This window comes from Tamandua tetradactyla, chromosome 10, assembly GCF_023851605.1.
Source record: "Tamandua tetradactyla isolate mTamTet1 chromosome 10, mTamTet1.pri, whole genome shotgun sequence".
In the NCBI taxonomy this organism is placed as follows: Eukaryota; Metazoa; Chordata; class Mammalia; order Pilosa; family Myrmecophagidae; genus Tamandua; species Tamandua tetradactyla.
Window position 1 is genome coordinate 107,889,158 of NC_135336.1, and position 25,549 is coordinate 107,914,706.

At 39.5% G+C, this 25,549-nt stretch overlaps 1 protein-coding gene across 17 annotated transcripts in view; it reads left to right on the plus strand.

The window, feature by feature from the left end:
• Positions 1-25,549, plus strand: part of PCBP3 (poly(rC) binding protein 3) — a 470,825-nt gene that overhangs the window by 131,034 nt on the left and 314,242 nt on the right. For 13 of the 17 annotated variants that reach the window (XM_077119205.1, XM_077119216.1, XM_077119219.1 and 10 more), the window contains exons 1-3: positions 10,427-10,925; positions 11,045-11,158; positions 12,968-13,061. The exons of 2 other annotated variants lie outside the window; for them this stretch is intronic. The gene's annotated coding sequence lies outside the window, so the exon portion shown is untranslated. 2 more of the 17 variants (XM_077119201.1, XM_077119203.1) reach the window with 2 other exon arrangements.

Below are 25,549 nucleotides of genomic sequence, written 5' to 3' on the forward strand. Positions count from 1 at the left end.
TTATGGTTTTTTATTTTCATTTCCTTAGTGGCTGATGATATTGAATGTCTTTTTAGCTTTGTTCTTATATTTAGGTCTCTGATCCATTTTGAGTTAATTTTTGTGTATGGTGTGAGGTAGGGGTCCACTTTACTCTTCTGCACATGCCCTTCCAGTGTTCTCAGCCCCGTTTGTTGAAGAGACTATTATTTTCCCATTGAATGGACTTGGCACCCTTGTCAAAAATCAGTTGGCTGTAGATATAAGGGCTTATTTCTGAACTCTCAATTTAATTCCATCAGTGTGTATGTCTGTCCTTGTGCAAGTATTATGTTTTGATTACTATAGCTTTGTAATAAGTTTTTTTTTGACTTTTTAAATTGTATAATATAACATATGTACAAAGCAAAGAAATAAAAAAGCAATAGTTTTCAAAGCACTCTTCAACAAGTAGTTATAGGATAGATCCGAGAGTTTGTCATGGGCTACCATATGATGCTCTCAGAGTTTTCCTTCTAGTTGCTCCAGAATATAGGAGGCTAGAAGGAATAAGTATTTTTTTTATCAATCATGATTGACTTTTTTTTCTTTTTTGTGAAAAATAGCATATATACAAAAAGCAATAAATTTCACAGCACAACATAACAGTTGTAGGACAGATTTCAGAGTTTGGTGTGGGTTACTACAATTTCACAATTTTAGGTTTTTACTTCAAGCTGCTGTAAGATATTGGAGACTAAAAGAAATATCAATTTAATGATTCAGTAATTATATTCATTTGTTAAATCCTACCTTCTCTGTTAAACTTCACCATCACCTTTGATCTTTCTATCACTCTCTTTAGGGGTATTTGGGCTATAGCCACTCTAACTTTTTCATGTTGGAAGGGGCTGTCAATAGTATAGGGTAGGGAGATGGAACTATCTGATGTTCTGGAGAGGCTGGGCCCTCTAAGTCTCAGGACTTATCTGGTCCAGAGACCCATCTGGAGGTTGTAGGTTTCTGGAAAGTTACCCTAGTGCATGGAACCATTGTAGAATCTTATATATTGCTCTAGGTGTTCTTTTTTTTTTTTTTTTTTTTTTTTTTTTTTTTTTTTTTAAGGAAAGACAGAGAGAAGGAAGGAAGGATAGAAGGAAGGAAGGAAGGAAGAAAGGGAAACATTTTTAAACATTTTCTTGTTTTTATTGTATTCTGTTTCTCCGTTTTTGTTACATGGGCTGGGGCCGGGAATCGAACCGAGGTCCTCCGGCATAGCAGGCAAGCACTTTGCCCGCTGAGCCACCGCGGCCCGCCCTAGGTGTTCTTTATGATGGGTTTTGGTTGGGGTTTGGCAAGTTACGATAGGTAGCAATGTCTAATCGAAGCATACGTAAGAGTGATCTCCAGAGTAGCCTCTGAACTCTATTTGAACTCCCCCAGCCATGATACTTTATTAATTACACTTCTTTTCACCCTTTTGGTCAGAATGGAATTGTTGATCCCATGATGCCAGGGCTGGACTCATTCCTGGGAATCATCTCCTACGGAAATGGAACCACTTTTAGAAAGGGAAAAGTTAAAAGTCCTAACTTTACAGTTTTAAGGCAATAAAAATGTTCAAATTAGGGCATCCAGAAAAAGATACCTTGGCTCCAAAGAAAGGTTGATGTCTGTCTTATGGAAAGGCATGTGGCTGGCATCTGCCGGTCCTTGTTCCTGGTTCTTTTGCTTCCTGCTTCTGATGCCAGTTTCCTCTTTAAACATTTGTGGGCCTTCATTTACCACCCCCTGGATACAACTCTAGGTCTTGGCTTGCTTAGCATCTCCTGGAAAGGTACATGGCAACATCTTCTGAGCTCTGCATCTCCAAACATTTGTATCTAGGCATCTGCTCTCTCTGTTGGCATGCCAGACATCGTATGACTGCATCTCTGTCTGCCCTGAAGCAATTGTGTTTTCTCTTAAATCTCTCCCCTCTTAAAGGACTCCAGTAAACTAATCAAGACCAACCTTGAATGGACAGAATCACATCCCCATCTAATAAAAAGGTCACACCCACAATTGGGAGTGTCACATTTCCATGGAAATAATCCAGTCAGAAGGTCCCATGCATATCTGGGTGTGTCACATCTTCATGGTAACAACCCAATCAAAGTTTCCACAGTTGACTCAGGATTAAAAAAACATGGCTGCCCCCCCCAAGATTGGATCGAGAAAAAGGACATGGCTTTTCTGGGGGTACGTAATAGTTTAAACTGGCACAGGGAGCAAGTACAGAAGGACCCCATTAGACCATTCCATTAACTGAAAATAAGGCGATGGTGGCTTGTATTGGAGTAGTGAAGTGTGGAGTCACTGTCTTTTCAGTTTGGCCTGATGATAGAGCTCATAGGCCTTGCTGCCACACTGTAGATGTGTGGGAAGGAGAGGTGTCCAGTGTGGCTTTGGGCTGGTGGTCTGGGAAGGTGTTATTATGATTGTCAGACTGAGGAAGTGATGGTGGAGGGGTTGTTTTCAGCATACATGGAGGTATGTGTCTTCTGAAACAGGGAACAGGCTGTTGCATATTGATATAAATTGGGCACTGGTTTGCATTTAGATGGACAGATGAGATTAAAAGAGGAACATGGAGAGAGAAGAGGGCTGAGGCCCACTGATATCAGGAGTTCAGAGAAGACACTCTCCACCTAAGGAGCCACTCAGGCTGGGAGGAAACCAAGAGTATTATCTAGCAGCTGAGGGACTCGTGGTGAAGGCTGTATCAGATGCTGGTGGTAACTCGAGTGAGACGAGGGTGGAAAGTTGGCAGGAGTACAGAGCAGTTGGAGTTGCTGGGGTCTGGAGCAGAGCAGGTTTGGCCTGGGGTGGGGCGAAAGCTTGACTGTAATGAGAGGAATGGAAGAGAGACATTATATTCAGCTGAAAGAAGTGGGGTGTGGTTGATGAGGAAAGTGGGGTCAAGAACAGGATTTTTTAAAATGCGATTGTAATAGCTTACTGTTTGCTGTGGCCAGTGAGCTTGCCATGAATGAGAGGCTCCCACGGCCTTTGCGCCTTTCCCCTTCCGCCCACCCTTCCTCCAGCACGGGCACCAGAGGTGATGCCAGCGGAGTGTTGTCCGCAGCTTGAGGCACCCAGCTGTGGGGCGAAGGTAGTCACTCAGGCATGGAACACTGTCGAAACAAAGGGCAGTCATATTTGAAGTAATTTGGAGATCAACAGGAAATTCGTAAAGGGAATATGGAGTTCCATTTACAGCAGCAAGAGATTGTCTTGTCCACAGCATCCTGGCCTCTGAAAGAACAAAAATTGTTGCTGGCAGAGTTCCAAAACATGAAAATGTAAAATGGAATTGAATATTATCCCTTAAATCAATTTTGTGAGCCAGATGACCTACCGGGTGCTGGGATACAACGCAGGGTGATGGTACAGAGCACTGCTATCTATTGAATATATTATGACAATCAATTTTGAAGATAGCCAGATCCCAGCTTTCCTCTGGTTTCTGGAGCCTGGCTGACGCTGTTCAGCTAACCTCCACAGAGACCTACGTATGCCCCTGTCTGTCTTCCGGTGTGCTGGTTTTAGGTTCTGTCAGCTGGTAGAGAGGCTTTCTGTCTGGGCCCATCTCACTAGCTCCTCATCGAGGCTCTCTGCACAGCATGGTAGCGGGGTGTGACCATGGGATTGGGGTTCCTTCTCATGCGTTGTATGTTCTGCAGATTCAGGGCACCCCTTGTCAAGTGCCTCCCAGAGACTCGTTTTGCCCCTACTAGTGCATACTCAAGCCTGTTGTGCAGGACAAAAAGCAGAGACTCTAGCTGTTCCTTGGAACCTTAGCAGTTAGCAGCTGGGTGTTTTTCTTGAGATTCTTGAGATGACTGAGAGCCCAGTTCTACTGGGTTCACCCTTTCAAGCATACTAGGGCTTTCTTAGCTGCAAGATTGGTAGCGAAAGGACCTGCTATGTTAAGTCTGTGCTTGTAACATCTAACCCTTGTAGTTGCCAGAAGCCAGGGATAGGAAAATTATTTCTGTTAAATGTCCAGGAGTGAATATTTTGGTATTGTAGGCCACATAGGATTTGTGTTTCATAGTCTTCTTTTTTTTCCCTCAACTGCTTAAAATTGCAAAAACCGTTCCTAGTGCACAGGCTGTAGAAAAACCTGCTGTGAGTTGTAGTTTACCAACCTCTCCCACCAGCCCAGGTTTCAGAGATAAAAGGTTTTCTTGGCTGTAACTTTCACTAACACTGTCTGCTTAGAGATGAGAGAGGCAGAAACCATGTTCAGTATTGGGGTAGACCATTGTTTTTGTACATATGTATTCATATTATTATGAAAATCAGTTTCAGAAAGAACCCTCTGTATGTCTGTGGAGGGCTCTTCCACTGTTCAAGATACACAACTGCCGAAAAGGCATTTCTTGCCACTGCATTAGCAGTGTTGTGTTTTATAAAATCCACCGCGTCACTGCAAAATACAGTTGTAATGAATTTGTGTCTTTCTTTTCCTTGAGCAGTGCTGCTCTAGCCTGAGTGCACATTAGAATTATCTGGGGAGCTTTCCATGGGAAACATACACAGGCTTCTCTAACCAGCCAAATCGGAATCACTGGGGGTAGGGGTGGAGCCCGGGCATGGCCAGTTTTAAAAAACTCAGGTGAGTCTGTCTAGGGTGTAGCTCCTGGGTACTACTAGGTTTATTCATTCTCTTTGTGCACTGCCTGGGGGTCCAGGCCACGCGATTTCATATGGTCAGTGTCTCCAGCATGTTGGCATGTGATTAAAGCTCTCTATCGCCATTACAGGTGATGATGGCCTTCGCCTCATGTATGTGGTGAGTACTCTAGAATGAGGAGAGGGTTTTTCAGCGAGTGCAGTTAGCATGAATTCTGAATGGCATTGGAGGGCCTTTTAGTGTTCTGAGTTGGAGAGCTCTAGCCAGGCCAAGGGAGGTGCTGATGTCGGGTGTTCACGTCATACAGCTGTAGGGATGGGCTCACCAGTGTCCAGATGGCCTCAGTACCCATGAACTCGAGTTTTCCTTCTTCAGTTGACTACACTACACTCCCCAGTGGGACTTACATCTAGGAGTTGGGTGTTTGCTTATTAAAATTCAATATTTATCTTCACAAATTTTGATCAGACACAGGAGAAAATGCTCAGGGGGAGGCTGGTAAAAAGACAGAAAAATCTCATGGCTATGAGACTTGTCAGTACACTTATTTTTTCCTTTTTCTACAGCTTTTATTTCTAGGCTCTTGAAGCCAGTATCTGTTTACTCTTTGTGCTGACTGAATGTGCATTGATGTTATTAATAGCAGGAGTGGGGAAGAAAGAATGCTTTCTACTCTTAAAATCCTGCCTGATTTAAAGTTGTTAAATCTCTCCTGATATAAACTCTGCAATTGAAATACTTTTGTGTTTTTAGAGATCTAGGCCAGTACTTCTCAAACTTTAATGTGTATGTGAATCACCTGGGATTGTTTAAAATGTTATCCTGATTCAGTAGGTGCAGCCTTGGGATTCTGCATTTCTAACAGGCTCCCCCAGTCTGTTGACCCCACTTCCAGAGACAAGGTTCTTGGCTATTATGCCTTATCTTCTGCTGAAGTATAATTAGATTTATTCCAGAACTTGCATTTCAAATGCAGGGTATATTATTAGGAGCATGGCATCTAAATGATGGAGGTGATAGTCCTGCTGCCTACCTGTTATTAGGCTATACCTGGAATATGCAGAGAGGTCATGCATTAGAAGAGTGGTGGCCCTTAACCATCCCTAACCCTAAACATGGATACCAGCCTGTCTTCTTGCAGAGTGCTGGCACCGGCCTGGGAAGCCAGCCACTCATAGACAAGGATACTGTCTTGAGATTGAAAAGAGCTGAAGAAGTTTGCCGAAGCTCGTTCCACAGGTCATCATCAGGGTGGGGATCCAGGTTGTGTATCACCCGTGAACAACAGTGGATGGGACTGAGGTGTTTGAGCCCAGCTCAGGGTGAACTATGTTATGGAGGAGGACTGGGCACTTCCCCTTTCCACTTCCCCAGGGGTCATGAATGTTCACTCTCTCTCTTTTTTTTTTTTTGGCATGTAAAGGCTCAAGAAATCAAACCCGGGTCTCCAGCATGGCAGGCGAGACAAATGTTCACTCTTTGAAGGCCTGAAATTGCAAAAGGGATTAGACCTGTTCTGTGTACCGGTGGCATATTGGGATTTCATTCTAGGTGCTTGCTGTGGGGTGCAGCTGAGGTTGCCCTGAGGGTAGTGACCAGGCACACTGAAGGTGTTCACTCAGAGGCTAGGGAGCCCCTTTGTGGGGGGCCCCAGAAGGAGGGAAGAAAGTCCAAGTATTGGGGGAAGAATAGATGACTTCTGAAAATTCTGTCCCATTCTAAGACCAGATTTCTGTTGGGAGAGTTTGGAGTCCTGTGTGCTTTGTGTGCTGACTTGCTGAACCCTCGAGGGGCCCTGTCTTGGTCAAAAAGCCAGTAAGGGGAAGTCTGCTATTTTTGCTACTTTAGATTTGGAAATCAAAATAAATTTTGGAAGCTGAAGGGGATCCTCCTAATATTTGGGAAATAAAGTGAAAAGGATAACTTATAAAGTAATTGCTTTATGTAGGTAATCTTAATGGAGGTAGTAAAATGAGTCTCTTACTTAAGTAGAAAAAGAAAAGTCAGCAACTGCAGCATATGGGGTGGTGGGTTGGATAATATAGTAAAGGGTTAATCCTTTTGAAGGTTCATAAATACTTTTGCAGAATTAATGTCCAGGACCTAATAGCATATTGATGGCTGTGATTCATGCAGGTTCAGTAAAAGCTTTTAGCTCCTGGCTCTGTTTCAAGGGCACAGATTCAAGATGACTCCTGATCTTTCTCCATGTAGAAAGACTCCTTTTGTTCCCCAAGGAGCATTTGCACTGTTCACAAAAATATCCACTTGTCCTGAAAGCTTTGCATGCAGCTGATCTAGGCTCCTGCTGGCAGGCCACAGTTTTATACCCTTGATGGTATGTCGAACTCCAGAGGCACCTACAACAGAGACTGGCTTGGAGGTAGGGGCTGGCCCTGAACTTTAGTGCCATGCATGCCTGAGTTTGAACCCTTGGCTCCCTTGCTTATCATCTCTGTAACTTTGAACAAGCTCTGTAGGCTTTCTGGGCCTCAGTTTCCATACTATAAAGTAAAAATGCTAGTGACTTGACTTAGAGAGTTGATGTGAGAAAAGCGGCAGTGCATATGAGGTGCCTGCTGTGACAGAAATGCTCAACTGGAGAGTGCTGCAGTGAAGGCAGTGACCAGCCTTGAGGAAAGGATTTTATTGTGTATGAAACTAATAACCCCTCTTCTAGAATATTCTGTATCCTATACTGCATACGTTATTGTAAGAATTAAGAAATATTACTGAGGCAAAGTGACAAGTTGTTCTGCTTCCATTATGACTCAACATGTCAATGCTGCAGCCACAGGGAAAACACTTTGTATCTTAGGCACAGTAAAAACAACAGGGTCACCTTCATGGTGAAATCTTGAGTATTTCTGGTAAACTTGGACCTTCTAGCAAAAAGCCAATTTCACCTTGGCTTGTTGCAGTATCATTGTCTAAAGATACATGACAATCTTGGTGAGGTTGATAATACTGTGAGATAGTTAATATTTTCCCACTGTAATCAGACTAATGAAAACTTGGTGACTTTGGCCATTTTTTTCTTTAATTTCTGTTTTTTTAGATAATCTTTTTATTTTAGAACAGTCTTAGATTTACAGAATTATGAAGATAGTACAGAGAATCCCTATACCTCATACCCACTTTGTCTTACATTAGCGTAGTACATTTGTCACAAGTAATGAACCAGTATCGATACATTATAATTAACTATTCCTATTTCCTCAGTTCTTTTCCTAATGTCCTTTTTCTGTTTCAGGATCCCGTCTAGGATACCACTTGCATTTGTTGTCATGTCTCCTTGGGCTCCTCTTGTCCATAATGGTTTCTCAGACTGTTCTTGTTCTCTCTGACCTTGATGGCTTTGAGGAGTGTATTGGTTTGTTAAAGCTTCCAGAATGCAATACCAGAAATGAAATGGCTTTTAAAAAGGGAATTTATAAAGTTACAAGTCTACAGTTATAAGGCCATGAAAATGTCCAAACTAAGGCATCCAGGGCAAGATACCTTGACTCAAGAAAGGCTGATGGGTCCAGAATAACTCTGTCAGCTTGGAAGGTATGTGGCTGCTCTGTTAGTCCTTTGGCTTTGGGTTTCAAGCAGCTTCCCTCAGGGGGCATTTTCTTTCTACATTACCAATGTCTGGGTCTTGTGTTGGCTCTGAAGCAAGTGTTATCCAAGATTTGCATCTGAGGTTTCTCCAAAATGTTTACCCTTTTAAAGAACTCTAGTAAACTAATCAAGCCCACCTTGAATGGGTAGAGTTACATCTCCATCTAGCCAAGAGGCCACATCCACAACTGGGTGTATCACATCTCATGAAAACAATCCAATCAAAGTCTCCACCCTGAACAACAGGTCTTCCTCCACAAGATTGGATTAGGAAAGAAAACATGGCTTTTCTGGGGTGCATAACATTTCAAAACAGCCCAAGGAGTATTGGGCAGATTTTGTTTTGTTTTTTAAAATATTTTTATTGTAAATAACAAACAAACATACAAACATTCTTGACATGGTTACAATCATTGGCTCACCGTATCATCACATAGTTGTGTATTCATCACCATGATCATTTTTTTGAACATTTGCATCTCTCCAGTAAAAGGAATAAGGAAGAAAAAAGAAAAACTCATATATACCATATCCCTTACCCCTCTCTCTCATTCGACCACTAGTATTTCAACCTACTCAATTTATTTAAACCTTTGTTCCCCCTATTATTTATTTCTTACCCACATTTTTTACTCATCTGTTGTTCTAGTTTGCTGGCTGCTGGAATGCAGCAGAGAGACGGATTGGCTTTCAATAAAAGGGGATTTATTTAGTTAATGTATAGTTCTTCAGGAAAGGCAGCTAACTTTCAGCTGAGGTTCTTTCTTACACGGGAAGGCATAGGGTGATCTTTGCTGGTCTTTTCTCCAGGCCTCTGGGTTCCAACAACTTTTCCTGGGGTGATTTCTTTCTGCATCTCCAAAGGCCTGTGCTGCAAATGCTGAGATGAGGTATGCTGAGCTGCTAGGGCTGTGATGTGTTGAGCTCTCTCATTTAAGCACCAGCTAGTTAAATCAAACGTCATTCATTGCAGCAGGCGCACCTCCTAGCCAACTGCAGATGTAGTGAGCAACAGATGAACGTCACATGCCATTGGCTCATGTCTACAGCAGTAGAAGTAGGCACCTTCACCTGTCCGAGTTGACACCTGAATTTAACTACCACGCCTGTCTATACCATTGATAAAAGGAGCATCAGACACAAGGTTTTCACAGTCACACAGTCACATTGCAAAAGGTATATCATTATACAGTTTTCTTCAAGTAACATTTCCAAAGTTATATCTGCATTTATTTCTTTACCTTGTCAGTGAGGAGCATTTGTAATACATTTGGATCATCTTGTTACGGTCTGTAATCCATGCTGGGATTTCTCTGAACTAAATGGTTTTTTAAAATTTACATATGTTAGCATTTATTTTTTTGTTCGGTGAAGTTCTGTGGATTTTGATTAATGCTTATTGTCTTGTATTCATCAGTATAGATACGGAATAGTTTACCCTAAAAAAATGCCCTGTACTTTATTCCCATCCCCCAAACTGCTGGTAACCGCTATTGCTATAATTTTGACTTTCCTAGGATATCATATAACTGGATTCATACAGTAAGTTTTTTAAAATGGCTTCTTTCACTTAGCAGTATGCATTTAAGGTTCCTCCAGAGCTTTTCATGGCTTGATAGTTCATTTCTTTTTAGTGAATAATATTCCATTGTAAGGATGTACCATAGTTTGTTTATTCACTTATTGAAGGACATCTTGATGATTTCTGTTAGTTGACAATTGAGTAAATCTTTTAGAAACCTATGTGTACAGGTTTTTATGTGGGCATAAATTTTCAGATCAGTTGGATAAATACATAAAAGTGGGATTGCTGGTTCCTATGGAAAAGACTATGTTTACTTTTGAAAGAAACAACCAAAATGTCTCCCAAAGTGGTTGACCATCTTGTATTCCCACAGCAGTGAGTGGGAGCTCCTGTTGCTCTTCATTTTTCCTACCGTCGGTGTTTTGGGTTTTGGCCATTCTCGTAGGTGTGCAGTGGTCTCACATTGTTTTAATACGCAGTTCCCAAGTTTTGCTGTGTTTTTTTTAATTTGGCATGCTGGTTTTGAAAAATGACTTGCTTTTTTACCTCTTTCAACTAATATTTTTATTTTCCAAATTATTTCTGTCTCTGAGTCTTCTGTTGACAATGTAAACATGGTCAGCATCTTATTAGCTTGAACCTTTTCAAGATTTACATTTATATAATAATTGTGATTATGCATTTTAAGTAATGGTTGCTTCTTTATTATTTACATTGAAATGTTGCTGTCCTTGCAGTGAAATGCACAGATTGTCTGCTAGTACCACATTGGCGTTTTGGAATAAGTATATTATAAAGACTTTAAGAAATTACTCCAACAGTAATATAATGGCAGAGTCCAACATTCTACCACTGTTCAAAAGTTGTCCTTAGCTTCTTTTTATATATCAGGTAAAATACAACCAAGCAAGCCTCATTAGCCAGGCATTCAGGGTCTTCCGATATTGGCTTCAACTTACCTTTCTAGCTTGACTTCCCACTTCCCACTTTTAGTGGCCTATGTTCCAGCCAACGTGTGCTGAGTTCCTGACCTAAACCTTGCTTTCCATCTGCCAGGACCAGCCTTCCACAGACTCTGAACATCCTATTCTACGTAGATGGCCTGGATCAGATGCCATCTTGTCTGAGCATGCAGTTTTCTTTATCTCCCCAGAAGTAAGCAATACCTCCTTTTGAGTATTGTATCTGATTAATTATTCCTTTATTAAGGCTGTGGGAGCAATCTACCTTGTATTATGGCAATTCATGTACATGTCACTTCTCTTCTGATACAGTGTAGGCTCCTAGAGGACACATTTGAATCCATTGACTCCTTGTTCTGCTCCCTGCTCTGGGAGGGCCCAACCAGCAGGTTGAACATAGGAAGGGCAGTACAAACACATGCTTCTGTGAGTACCACCATTTTGGCCATTTTATAATGAGTCCTGTGGGAGAGAGGTTCTGCCTTACCCTGGTTTGTGGGTCCTTGTGGACAGCAATGCTAATGAGAATGACTAATTGTGCACATTTGGTTGCACAATGCTGATAAGAATGCAGCCATGTGATTTTTGACCTGTCAGCTAACCCAGAGTTCTCTATGTGCACAGGCTGACATTTACCCTTTTAGATATATGCAGATTCCTTTCCTCATGATCTTATTCATTATCTGCTTCAGTGTCTCTTCCCAGAACTTTCCCTAAGGAGGGGCCATCTAGACTGCTTTGGCTCTGCTGCCAATTTATTTTCTTAATTTGCTTGTGGCAGTCTTATTGTGGGCTTGGAAAAGGAGACCTTTTGCCAGGACAGGTAAGAGTGGGACATGCACTGAACCGCTTGGTCAAACTCCATTTGTATTTTTAGTTTGTTTCAATTTTGGGATTGGGAGAATGTAAACATTTTATCTTTCTGCCCTCTTGTTTTGTCTGTTGCTCTAAAGAGTTATTCCACACCCACCTCCTGAATTCACTGTTTTCTGTCTTTGCATTTTTACTCTCTTCATTGTGCTTGAGTGCTTCTCCATTTACCTCACTGCTTTGTTGATGTCATCCCCTTTCATGGATTTAAAATACCATTTGTATTCTGATGGCTCCCACCTGGACCTCTTCTATCATCTCAGGATAAATTTATATCATTGCCTATTTGACATCTCCACTTTCAAGTCTAATAAGTATTTCATACTTCACATGTTCAAAACTGAACTGTTGAGCTTTCCATGATAGGTCCATTTTCCAGTTGCTTAAGCCAAAAATCTTGGAGCCATTCAAGATTCCTCCTCTTCTCTCTAATCCTACATCCAATCCACAATGAAATACTGTGTTTCAGGGCACCCAAAGATATGGTGAGGATATGAGACTCACAGCTGCTACTGGACACAGGTCATGGAGTCTTCTGCCTGTCGTGCTCAATAACCAATTCCTGAGACACTGGGGTTTCAAAGAGAGAAAGAGTTTATTACTATACATGTAGCAGGAGAGCAGACAGCCTAACGGCCCAAAATCTCTCTCCCTAAACAAAGAGGATTGAAGGTTTTTAAGGATTCTAGCAAGGGGAGGTGAGGTAATTTCAGATAGTAAATTCAAAGCACACAAGAAAATAGTGTTAATAGTAACTTCAAAGTAGAAAATAAAATATTGTTAAAGTTAACATAAGTTGAAAGGAGTTATCTATCCTTCAATGGCAGAAGAATTTCTTTTTACCTCTCTAAGCCGAAAAGTAAACATTGTTAGCATAGGTTAACATAGGAAGGTAAAGCAGGGCAGGCCACGGTGGCTCAGCAGGCAAAGAATTCTCGCCTGCCATGCCAGAGACCCGGGTTCGATTTCTGGTGCCTGCCCATGTGAAAAAAAAAAAGAGAAGGCAGAGCTATCTGTCTTTTAATGGCAGAGCCTAGTGGATATGATTTGCAGATGTAAGGGACTGAGGCTAATTGACGCCTATAAGAAGACAACCAGATAGAGGGCATTGCAGCTTTCAGAGCCGCACAGCCACCAGGTAAAAGATAAGGCCTTGTACCTTCCTTCCAGATGGCCACACAGCTTAAGTACAGTTCAGGGCTTCTAGGTCCTCTCCCTTTGTCCGTTCCAAAGTTCTAAAAAGCAAAAGAAACATTTATATAATGATTCAGTAATCAAAATCATTCCTTAAATCCTGATTTCTCAGTTACACAAAGTTGGGTTTAAACATACAAAACATATTTCTCTCATATGTTTTTTTTATAGGTGATAACCCTAAAATATTATTGAGGAGAAAATTTGACAGTATATATAGAGAAAGTCAGTGGATGAGGCAGATAGCATCTACAACAAAACTGGAGTAAGTCTGTTAATAAAAGATAAGATATATTTAGAGGGAAACTTTTAATTTAAAATACAGTTTTAATATAATAAGAGATGATGAGTATGATAAATATATAATCATTCAGTATTTTTATATGTTACACATTTACCTATGTATTTATACTTAACATATATATGTATAGATATGTATGTATGATTACTAAACATCAAAATACATAAAACAGTTAACTGAATTACAAGGAAAAACTGATAAATCTGCAGTCTGTTGGGGCTTTTTTAATGTTCTTTATTGAGTGATTGGTACATCAGATACACACACACACATACACACAGAATATACAAGACTTGAATACCCATGCATCAAGCTGTATCTTTTGGTCATCTACAGAAATTGCAGCCAATTAGAGAATACATGTCCTCTTGAAGCATCTGGAACATTTTCAGAATCTGACCCTAGTATTTGGTCAAAAATAAATCTCACATTCTTTCAGCCCATTTTTCCTAACAAATTTAAAAAGAGTTAATATTGAAGATCCAGAAAGAAAAAAAACCCCAAATAAACAAACAATAGATAAAGGCTATAAAAGGTACAACTCAAAAATGAGCAAATCAGAAACATGGTAAATTATAAAAACTGTTCAATCTTGGTATTGACTCTTGAAATTTTAATGAAAGCCTTGTAATACCATTTTACATTTATCATATTGGCAAACATGAAGTCACTTAATTATAGGTGAGGTGTAGAGAAATGGGAGCTCTTACACCTTGCTGTTGGGAGTACAAACTGGTATAACTGTTCTGGCAACTAATTTGACTATAAAGTTGAAAATGCTTGCATATTATGACCTTGAAGTGCCATTTTCAAGATAAGTGTCTTAGAGTGTTTGTGATGGCACAACAGGGAAAACGAATTAACTACCCTCAGTAAACGGATTCATGTGTTTGTTTTGTTTACGTAGTAAAAAATTATTCAGCATTAAAATGAATGAACTAAGATGTACACGTGTTAGGATGATTAAATATCAGTAACAATGTTGACTGTAAGAGAGTAAGTTGCAAAAATGTGAGTGTGATTTGGTATTGTTGTTTTTGGATATATATGTAGCCAATGAAAGTTTAAGCTTTATGCATATACACAAAAATATTCATAACAAAATTAGTAAGAAATATTTATACCCATTACAGTCCTTGTTTCTGTATCTGGTTATGTGGACATAACTCATATTTATAACTACCTTCTTCCATTACCCATCCCATGTTCTCTTTTCCCCCTCAGCCATCACCTCAACTGGTGTTGGACCTTTGCCTGGTGGGGTGCCCCAATCTTCATTCCTGAAGGATCTGGGTCATTAGTAATCTTACCTGGATTGGGTTGTTGCAGTTTTCTGTTGACTTTAATCACAGGGCATGGTAATACCAATTGACACGCAAAGGGATTTCCTCTATTCCAGACATAATCTTCCTTACCTCCATTGTGTAGTATGAATCCAGTTTTTCCTTAGTAATCAGGATCAGTAACTCCAGCCAGTACAGTAATTCCCTTTGTCTGTTGATTTAGAAGCATGAGAAGCCCAAAGTGGCCAGATGGCAGTCTTAACTTCCAGTTCAGTGGAGTCATGATTGTGTTCCTTGGTGGAAACACCCCTCCTTTGGAAACTAAGACCTATAACCAGAAGAGCTTAAGGACACGGGGACACAAAGCAAAAATTTTTCTAGTGGATCCCTAGGGGTGATAGTGAGTAGTGCCATTCTCATTTCTACCCTTAAGTCCTGGACCTGTGAATCCTGGTTGTGGGATAAACGGCACCATAGAGTGATCGCTAATTTAAAGCATATGTAGCCCCCTGTAGAACGTTTCTCCAGCCCTGCAAGGTATTGCCAACTAGTTGGTGCTATAATTGCATCTTCACAAGGCCATTCCATCATTCTATCAGTCCACCTGCTTCAAGATGATGGGGAACATGGTAAGTCCAGTGAATTTCATGAGCATGGACCCATTCCTGCACTTTATTTGCTATGAAGTGGATTCCTTGATCAGAAACAATGCTGTATGAAATACTATGACAGCAGATAAAGCAGTCTAAGTACATGGATGGTACTTTTGGCAGAAACATTGTATGCAGGTAGAGAAAATTCATATCTTGAGTATGTGTCCATTCCAGTAAGAACAAAATGTTGCCCCTTCTATGATGGAAGTTGTCTGGTATAATAAACCTGTCACCCGATAACAGGTTGATCACCTTAGGGAATGGTGCCATATTGGGGACTGAGTGTGGGTCTCTGCTGCTGGCAGATTTAGCACTCTTGGTGAGTGGAGTCCATGTTGCTGAGCCCATGCATAATCTCATCCCTACCACCATGGCCACTTTGTCCATGTGCCCATTGGGCAAGGATGGGAGTGGCTGTGGAAAGAGGCTGACTGGTATCCACAGAATGAGAATTATTAAAATCCTCCTCTGCTAAAGTCTCTCTCTGGTGACCATTCATTGGGACACAAATATCGTGTATTTTTCACCTATTCAGAAAGATCTATCCACATATCTTTCTCCCAGACCTTTTGTTGTGAATTTTCCAATCATGTTCCTTCCAAGTCCCTGATCATCCAGCCAAAACCATTGGCCAAAGCTCAGGAATAAGTAAACAAACACACCTCTGGTCATTTCTCCTTCCAAGCAAAATGAACAGCCAGTTGCACTGCTCATAGTTCTGTCAACTGGAAGGATTTCCCTTCACCACTGCCCTTCAGGGATATCCCAGAAAGAGGCTATAGTGCTATAGCTATCCACTTTTAAGCAGTACCTATAAAAGGTACAGAGCTATTTCTAAGGCTGGCCCAAGTTTTCTCTTTCTTAGTCGACTGATCACAGGAAACTCCCCAAGAGGTCATAGGAGTGTGCTGTGAAAGAGAAGGTGATGTTAGGAGTGGGGGCCATGGGCATCTGGGCCACTTCCATGTAACTTAAATGTGCCTTCAGGATGCACTTGAGCCCTATCTCATATATACCACTTCCATTTTATGATGGAGTCTATCTATACATGTTCAACTTTATGGCTTGATGGGTCATGATGGGCATCAGGTCTCATGGTAACTTGGTAGCCCATGGTTAAGCATTTGGTCTCTACTAAGGCCCAGTAGCAGGCGAGAAGCTGTTTCTCAAAAGGAGGTTAGTTATCTACAGAAGATGGCAAGGCTTTGCTCCAAAATCCTAAGGATCTGCATTGTCACTCTTTAATAGGGACTTGCCAGATGCTCCAGACAGCATCTCTGTTTGCCACTGAAACTTTCAGCACGTTGAATCTGTAGGATCATATGACCCAAGTGATTGAGCAGCTAGCATGGCAGCCTGGATCTGTGGCAGTCTCCTTTTGTTCTGGTCTTCACTTAAAACTAGCAGCTTTTGGATCACTTGGTAAATGGGCCAGAGTAGTAAACCAGAAAGAGGAATGTGTTGCCTCTGGACATTGTTCTTCTTTTTTGGTTATAGGAGGAGCTAGTTGCAACTAGGGATATCTTTATTTTTTTAAAAATATTTTTATTGGCAAATCTTTACACACATAGAGTCTATACATGGTGTACTATCAGTGGCTCAAATATCATCACATAGCTGTGTATTCATCACCATCATCATTTTTTAGAACATTTGCATCACTCCAGAAAAAGAAGTAAAAAGAAAAAAGTTATACATTCCATACCCCTTTCCCCTCACTCTTACTGACCACTAGTATTTCCATCTACCCAATTTATTTGACCACTTCCCCCCATTATTTATTTATATTTTATCCATATTTTTTTACTCATCTGCCCATACCCTGGAGAAAAGGAGCATCAGATATAAGACTTTCACAATCACACAGTCACATTGTAAAAGTTATATCTTTATACAATTGTCTTCAAGAATCAAGACTACTGGAACACAGCTCAACAGTTAAAAGGGATATCTTAACATGTCCCACACAGCTGGACACCTAGATATTTCACTGAGGTGTTAGGCCCAAGGATTTTTGTTGGCTTTATCTCCCACCCACTGACACACGAAGGCCTTACCAATAAGTTGAGAATAGTTGTTACTTCTCGTTTACTAAGTCCAATCAGCATAATGTCATCAATATAATGGACCAGTGTGATGTAATGTGGAGGGGAAAGATCCCTGCAGATGAGATTATGGTATAGGGGTGGAGAGTTGATGTACGCCTATGGTAGGACAGTGAAGGTGTATTGCTGGCCTTATCAGCTGAAGGCAAACTGCCTCTGGTGGTCTTTAAAACAAGAATTGAGAAAATACATTTGCCAAATCAGGAGCTTCATATCAGGTGCCAGAGGTTGTGTTGATTTGGTCAAGCAGTAATACCACATCTGGAACAGCAGCTGTACTTGGAGTCACCACCTGATTAAGTTTACAAGAATCTGTTATTCTACAAGATCTATCTGTTTTCTGCACAGGCCAAATAGAAAAGTTGAAAGGGGATATGATGGGAAACACCACCCTCGCAGTTTTCAAGTCCTTGATGGTGGCACTGATTTCTGCAATCCCTCCAGGAATGTGGTATTGCATTTGATTTATTATTTGCTAGGTAGAGGCAGTTCTAGTGACTTCTACCTGGTCCTTCTTACCATAATAGCCCTAACTCCACAAGTCACGACCCAGTGTGGAGATTCTGCCTGTTGCTAAGTATGTCAGTTCAAATTATATATTCTAGAACTAGAAAAATAACCACAGAATTGGCCCAGGAGCCCACTGGACCCACTTTCAGATGAGCCTGATTTAAAATTTCCGTAGTTACTTGACCTCCATAATCCCCTACTCTGACTGGTGGAACACAGTAATGTTTTGGGTCTCCTGGAATTAATGTCACTTCAGAGCCAGTGTCTAATAATCCCAGAAATGTCTATTTGTTTTTACCCAGGACACAGTCACCCTGGTAAAAGGCCATATGTCCCTTTGGGAAGGGCTGGGTGGAAGGCTAACAGTTCCCAAGGGGACCCAGCCTTACCTTCATTCAAAGGGCTCTGGGTCTGTCTCAGGAATCAGATAGATTCAGTTTGTCTCAACCTGTCCCAAGTCAGGAAACTTATTGATGTGCATTGATGCTCTGTTTTTGTTACTCAAGTTAAACTTAAAACATATTATTATTGACACATTTGCACACATACAGTCCATACGTGGCATACAATCAATGGCTTCAAGTTAGCCTGTTGATCTCTTGACTTAGAAGACTTCTGCTTATAAAGATCAAATGAGACTTTAGTAGACTGCCCATCTATTACACTTCAGGCATCCCATGATGCCAACACCATAGGTCTCTGGCAGTCAGGTTATTCTGATTACTGCTTTGACTTTGCTTCCTTTATGGTAGCCATGCCTACCTTGTCTTTGGAGATTAAAATTAACCTGGAGTCTGATCATCCCCATTGTGTTTAAAGACCCAAGTTCAGTGGCAGCACTTCCCACAATAATATCTGACCGACAGAGAAGAGTGACCACAGAGCTCTTCAGGGATGAAGAGCTGCTCTTACGAATTTATTCCTCATAGTCCTGGTAAAAGGTGTGGCCTCTGGGCATTCCTGGGATGTGTGAGCATGTCTTACTTGACAAATCTACTCTAACATTCTAATCTCTCTAAGCCTTTGGAATTCCTCATCTACATTATACCAGGGCAGTTCTGGCATTTCAGCTTCAGATAACGTAGGCTACCTTTTGGTCTATACTTCAGCTGACCACCTGAACATGAGTATTGGAGCTCTTTCTAACTCCTCTGCCTGGTGAACCATATCAATAAATTCAGCCTGATGTGACTTTATATTCTTTACACCATTATCCCATACCCTTAATATATACATTTCCCCCCTTTGGACCCTCAAGGGACCCCACCAATACTTTTTAGTTATCAGCCCACCATAGTCTGAGGTATAAGCTGGTAAAACATTAAGCTATACAGAATTACAAGGCCTCATTAGTGTTCTAGATTCCAGGAGTCTGGGTTCTTTAAATGAGCTGTCTGGACAGGCTGATTTAGATTATGTGTTACAGAAAATTTAGGTTCTAGACATAATAAATGTCTCTGCCTTTGGTCTCATACAGTAGGTGAAGGTCTAAAGTACATCCACTAGCATCTTTTGCCCTTTTCCCCATTGAGGATGATGTTAGCTGTGGATTTTTCATATATTCCTGTTATCATGTTGAGGAAGTTCCCTTCTATCCTATGAAGTGTTTTCAACAAGACAGGACGTTGAATTTTGTCAAATGCCTTAGACCCAGCCAGATTGGCTTTGTTTTTAACTCTAATTGAGGCCTGATCTCTTTTTTTGGTTACTTTAACTGTTATTATATATAGCTATACTAATTTTCAGGGTGTAACACTGCACTTCTGGGTCTTAGGTGTCACAGACTTACACAAAGTTCAAGAGCAGTACCAGCTGATAAACATATAGCTCAGTTTCTCAGAATCTAGAAATGCATTTAGAACTTCAGACTTAGTGTGGCTGTGTAAGGGCTTAAAATCTAGGCTCCAGTTATCTTAAAGTATTTTCTGAGAGAGACCTTAGCATATTTATTCTTTTGCTTCTGGCTTATTTTACACAACACATTGACCCAGAGGTTTTTTCAGTTCTTTTGTGCCTCTCTACGTCCATAAGCCATACCATATTCTGTCATATAAATATATCACAATTTTCCATTCTGCTTCTCAATCACTGTACCCTTTGGTTCCCTCCATCTTTTGGGCTACATGAATACGGTCCAAAATAGACAAATTGTGTCTTATAGTATTCTTCCTTGGCTGTACAGTACAACTCTCAATTTTAGACAATTTTTATTGGTCCATAATGACAAAGAATCAACAGATTGTCACTATCAAATCAAAACTACCCCTTACCATTTGTTCTCCCCCCCAATTAGTTGCCCCCAATATTGCTGTGTTTCTGTTGATGTCTTCCTGTTAACTATTGGCCATGGCATACGTATTTGATTTTCCCCTGCACCTCTCTACTATTGACTCTTTGTTTACTATTGAACCTTTGAAATAGTTCATGCGAGAACTTATTTATAACCAGATCTAATCTGTGGATTGCATTGCACTATACATCTTTTTTCAATCCTATTCACCTTCAATATGGCAATGATATTTAAAACCTTGCTAATTAATTATCATCACTTCTATCCATCCTCTTGCATTTAGGCTCAGCCCCATTGGTTAGCCTTTCTCCCATCTCTAGCTTTTGTGTACCTCTATGTCCGTTACAGTGTAATCTCTGAAATTACCTTTACCAGGGTCAAAGTGGCAAAATCTTACAGTAACCATCCTTTTGAATCAACATTATATCCTCAAGGTTCATCCACATTGTTGTTTAGTTCGGGACCTCGTTTCTTCTTACTGCTGTATAATATTCCATCATATGTATGTACCACATTTCGTTTATCTGCTTGTCTGTTGGTGAGCACTTGGATTGTTTCCATCTTTTGGCAACTATGAATAGCGCCGCTATGAACGTTGGTGTGCAAATGTCTGTTCATGTCATTGTTTTCTGCTGTTCTGGGTATATATTGAATATTGGTATTGCCTAGTCATAGGGCACACAATATTTAGTTTTCTGAGGAATCACCAAACTCTTTTCCACAGTGGCTGGAAATAGTGCAGTGGCTGCACTATTATACATTCCCAACAGTGAAAAAGTATTCCAATTTCTCTACATCCTCTCCAACATTTGTAGCTTTCTGTTTAATGGTAGCCATTCTTATGGGTATGAGGTGATATCTCATTCTAGTCTTGTTTGCATTTCCCTTATAGCTAAAGAGAATGGTCATATCTTCATGTGCTTTTTAAGCATTTATATTTGGTCTTCAAGAAAGTGTCTATTCATATCCTCTGCCCATTTTATAATTGAGTTGTTTGTTCTTTTGTTGTTGAATTGTAAAATTTCTTCATGTCCACAGGATATCAAACCTTTATCCATATATGGTTTCCAGATATTTTCTCTACTGAGTTTTCTGTCTCTTCACCTTTTTGGCAAAGTCCTTTGAGGCATAGAAGCTCTTGAGTTAAGGAGTTCCTGTTTATTTATTTTTTCTTTTGCTGCTTGTGCTTTAGGTGAAGTTTAAGAATCTACCTCCTATTATGATCTTGAAGATGTTTCCCTGCATTTTTTTCTATGATTTTTATGTTACTGGCTCTTACATTTAGGTCTTTAATCAATTTTTAATTAATTTTTGTATAGGGTATAATGTAGGGATCCTGTCTCACTCTTTCGGCTACTGATACCCTATTCTCCCATACCCATTTATTGAAAAGACTATTCTGTGCCAATTCAGTGGATTTGAGGGTCTTATCAAAGTTCTATTATCCGTAGATTTCATGGTCTATTTCCACACTCTTAATTCTGTTCTATTTGTCAGTAATCTATCTTGTGCCATTACTATGCTGTTTTGACCAGTGTGGCTTCATAGTAAGCTTTAAAGTCAGGAAATGTTAGTCCTCACACTTTACTCTTATTTTTAAAGATATATTTAGCTATTCAGGGTCTCTCTCCCTTCCAAATAAACTTTTTTTTATTAATTAAAAAAAATTAACACAACATTTAGAAATCATTCCATTCTACATATGCAATCAGTAATTCTTAATATCATCACATAGGTGTATGGTCATCATTTCTCAGTACATATGCATCAATTTAGAGAAAGAAATAGCAAGACAACAGAAAAAGAAATAAAGTGATAACACAGAAAACAAAAATAAAAATAAAAAGTACAAAAATATATAAGAGAAAAAAAAAACAACAAAAAACTATAGCTCAGATGCAGCTTCATTCAGCGTTCCAACATAATTACATTACAATTAGGCAGTATTGTGCTGACCATTTTTTTATTTTTATTTTTTTAGAAATCATACCATTCTACATATGCAATCAGTAATTCTTAACATCATCACATAGATGCATGATCATCGTTTCTTAGTACATTTGCATCGGTTTAGAAGAACTAGCAACACAACAGAAAAAGATATAGAATGTTAATATAGAGAAAAAAATAAAAGTAATAATAATAAGAACAAAACAAACAAAACAAAACAAAACAAAAACCGATAGCTCGGATGCAGCTTCATTCAGTATTTTAACATGATTACTTTACAATTAGGTATTATTGTGCTGTCCATTTTTGAGGTTTTGTATCTAGTCCTGTTGCACAGTCTGTATTCCATCAGCTCCAATTGTCCATTATCTTACCCTGTTTCTAACTCCTGCTGAACTCTGTTACCAATTACATATTCCAAGTTTATTCTCGAGTGTCGATTCACATCATTGGGACCATAGAGTATTTGTCTTTTAGTTTTTGGCTAGACTCACTCAGCATAATGTTCTCTAGGTCCATCCATGTTATTACATGCTTCATAAGTTTATCCTGCCTTAAAGCTGCATAATATTCCATCGTATGTATATATCATAGTTTGTTTAGCCACTCGTCTGTTGATGGACATTTTGGCTGTTTCCATCTCTTTGCAATTGTAAATAACGCTGCTATAAACATTGGTGTGCAAACGTCCGTTTGAGTTTTTGCCCTTAATTCCTTTGAGTAGATTCCCAGCAATGGTATTGCTGGGTCGTATGTCAATTCTATGTTCAGCTTTTTTTTTTTTTTTTTATTAATTAAAAAAATTAACTAACACAACAATAGAAATCAATCCATTCTACATATGCAATCAGTAATTATTAATATCATCACATAGGTGTATGGTCATCATTTCTCAGTACATATGCATCGATTTAGAGAAAGAAATAGCACTACAACAGAAAAAGAAATAAAGAGATAACACAGAGAGAAAACACAAATAAAAATAAAAAGTACAAAAATATATAAGAGAAAACAAACGAACAAAAAAAAAACTATAGATCAGATGCAGCTTCATTCAGCGTTCCAAGATAATTACATTACAATTAGGCAGTATTGTGCTGACCATTTTTTTTTTTTAGACGTCATACCATTCTACATATGCAATCAGTAATTCTTAACATCATCACATAGATGCATGATCATCGTTTCTTAGTACATTTGCATCGGTTTAGAAGAACTAGCATTATAACAGAAAAAGATATAGAATGTTAATATAGAGAAAAAAAATAAAAGTAATAATAATAAGAACAAAACAAACAAAACAAAACAAAAACCTATAGCTCGGATGCAGCTTCGTTCAGTATTTTAACATGATTACTTTACAATTAGGTATTATTGTACTGTCCATTTTTGAGTTTTTGTATCTAGTCCTATTGCACCGTCTGTATTCCATCAGCTCCGATTACCCATTATCTTACCCTGTTTCTAACTCCTGCTGAACTCTGTTACCAATGACATATTCCAAGTTTATTCTCGAGTGTCGATTCACATCATTGGGACCATACAGTATTTGTCTTTTAGCTTTTGGCTAGACTCACTCAGCATAATGTTTTCTAGGTCCATCCATGTTATTACATGCTTCATAAGTTTATCCTGTCTTAACGCTGCATAATATTCCATCGTACGTATATACCACAGTTTGTTTAGCCACTCGTCTGTTGATGGACATTTTGGCTGTTTCCATCTCTTTGCAATTGTAAATAACGCTGCTATAAACATTGGTGTGCAAATGTCTGTTTGAGTTTTTGCCCTTAATTCCTTTGAGTAGATTCCCAGCAATGGTATTGCTGGATCGTATGGCAATTCTATATTTAGCTTTTTGAGGAACTGCCAAACTGCTTTCCACAGTGGTTGCACCATTTGACATTCCCACCAACAGTGGATAAGTGTGCCTCTTTCTCCGCATCCTCTCCAGCACTTGTCATTTTCTGTTTTGTTGATAATGGCCATTCTGGTGGGTGTGAGATGATATCTCATTGTGGTTTTGATTTGCATTTCTCTAATGGCCAGGGACGTTGAGCATCTCTTCATGTGGCTTTTGGCCATTTGTATTTCCTCCTCTGAGAGGTGTCTATTCAAGTCTTTTTCCCATTTTGTAATTGGGTTGGCTATCTTTTTGTTGTTGAGTTGAACAATCTCATTATAAATTCTGGATACTAGACCTTTATCTGATATGTCGTTTCCAAATATTGATTCCCATTGTGTAGGCTGTCTTTCTACTTTCTTGATGAAGTTCTTTGATGCACAAAAGTGTATAATTTTGAGGAGTTCCCATTTATTTATTTCCTTCTTCAGTGCTCTTGCTTTAGGTTTAAGGTCCATAAAACTGCCTCCAATTGTAAGATTCATAAGATATCTCCCTACATTTTCCTCTAACTGTTTTATGGTCTTAGACCTAATGTTTAGATCTTTGATCCATTTTGAGTTAACTTTTGTGTAGGGTGTGAGAGATGGGTCTTCTTTCATTCTTTTGCATATGGATATCCAGTTCTCTAGGCACCATTTATTGAAGAGACTGTTCTGTTCCAGGTGAGTTGGCTTGACTGCCTTATCAAAGATCAAATGTCCATAGATGAGAGGGTCTATATCTGAGCACTCTATTTGATTCCATTGGTCGATGTATCTATCTTTATACCAATACCATGCTGTTTTGACCACCACCACTGTGGCTTCATAATATGCCTTAAAGTCAGGCAGCGTGAGACCTCCAGCTTCGTTTTTTTTCCTCAAGATGTTTTTAGCAATTCGGGGCACCCTGCCCTTCCAGGTAAATTTGCTTATTGGTTTTTCTATTTCTGAAAAATAAGTTGTTGGGATTTTGATTGGTGTTGCATTGAATCTGTAAATCAATTTAGGTAGGATTGACATCTTAACTATATTTAGTCTTCCAATCCATGAACACGGTATGCCCTTCCATCTGTTTAGGTCTTCTGTGATTTCTTTTAGCAGTTTTCTGTAGTTTTCTTCATATAGGTTTTTTGTCTCTTTAGTTAAATTTATTCCTAGGTATTGTATTCTTTTAGTTGCAATTGTAAATGGAATTCGTTTCTTGATTTCCCCCTCCGCTTGTTCATTGCTAGTGTATAGAAATGCTACAGATTTTTGAATGTTGATCTTGTAACCTGCTACTTTGCTGTACTCATTTATTAGCTCTAGTAGTTTTGTTGTGGATTTTTCCGGGTTTTTGATGTATAGTATCATATCGTCTGCAAACAGTGATAGTTTTACTTCTTCCTTTCCAATTTTGATGCCTTGTATTTCTTTTTCTTGTCTAATTGCTCTGGCTAGAACCTCCAACACGATGTTGAATAATAGTGGTGATAGTGGACGTCCTTGTCTTGTTCCTGATCTTAGGGGGAAAGTTTTCAATTTTTCCCCATTAAGGATGATATTAGCTGTGGGTTTTTCATATATTCCCTCTATCATTTTAAGGAAGTTCCCTTGTATTCCTATCCTTTGAAGTGTTTTCAGCAGGAAAGGATGTTGAATCTTGTCAAATGCCTTCTCTGTATCAATTGAGATGATCATGTGATTTTTCTGCTTTGATTTGTTGATATGGTGTATTACATTAATTGATTTTCTTATGTTGAACCATCCTTGCATACCTGGGATGAATCCTACT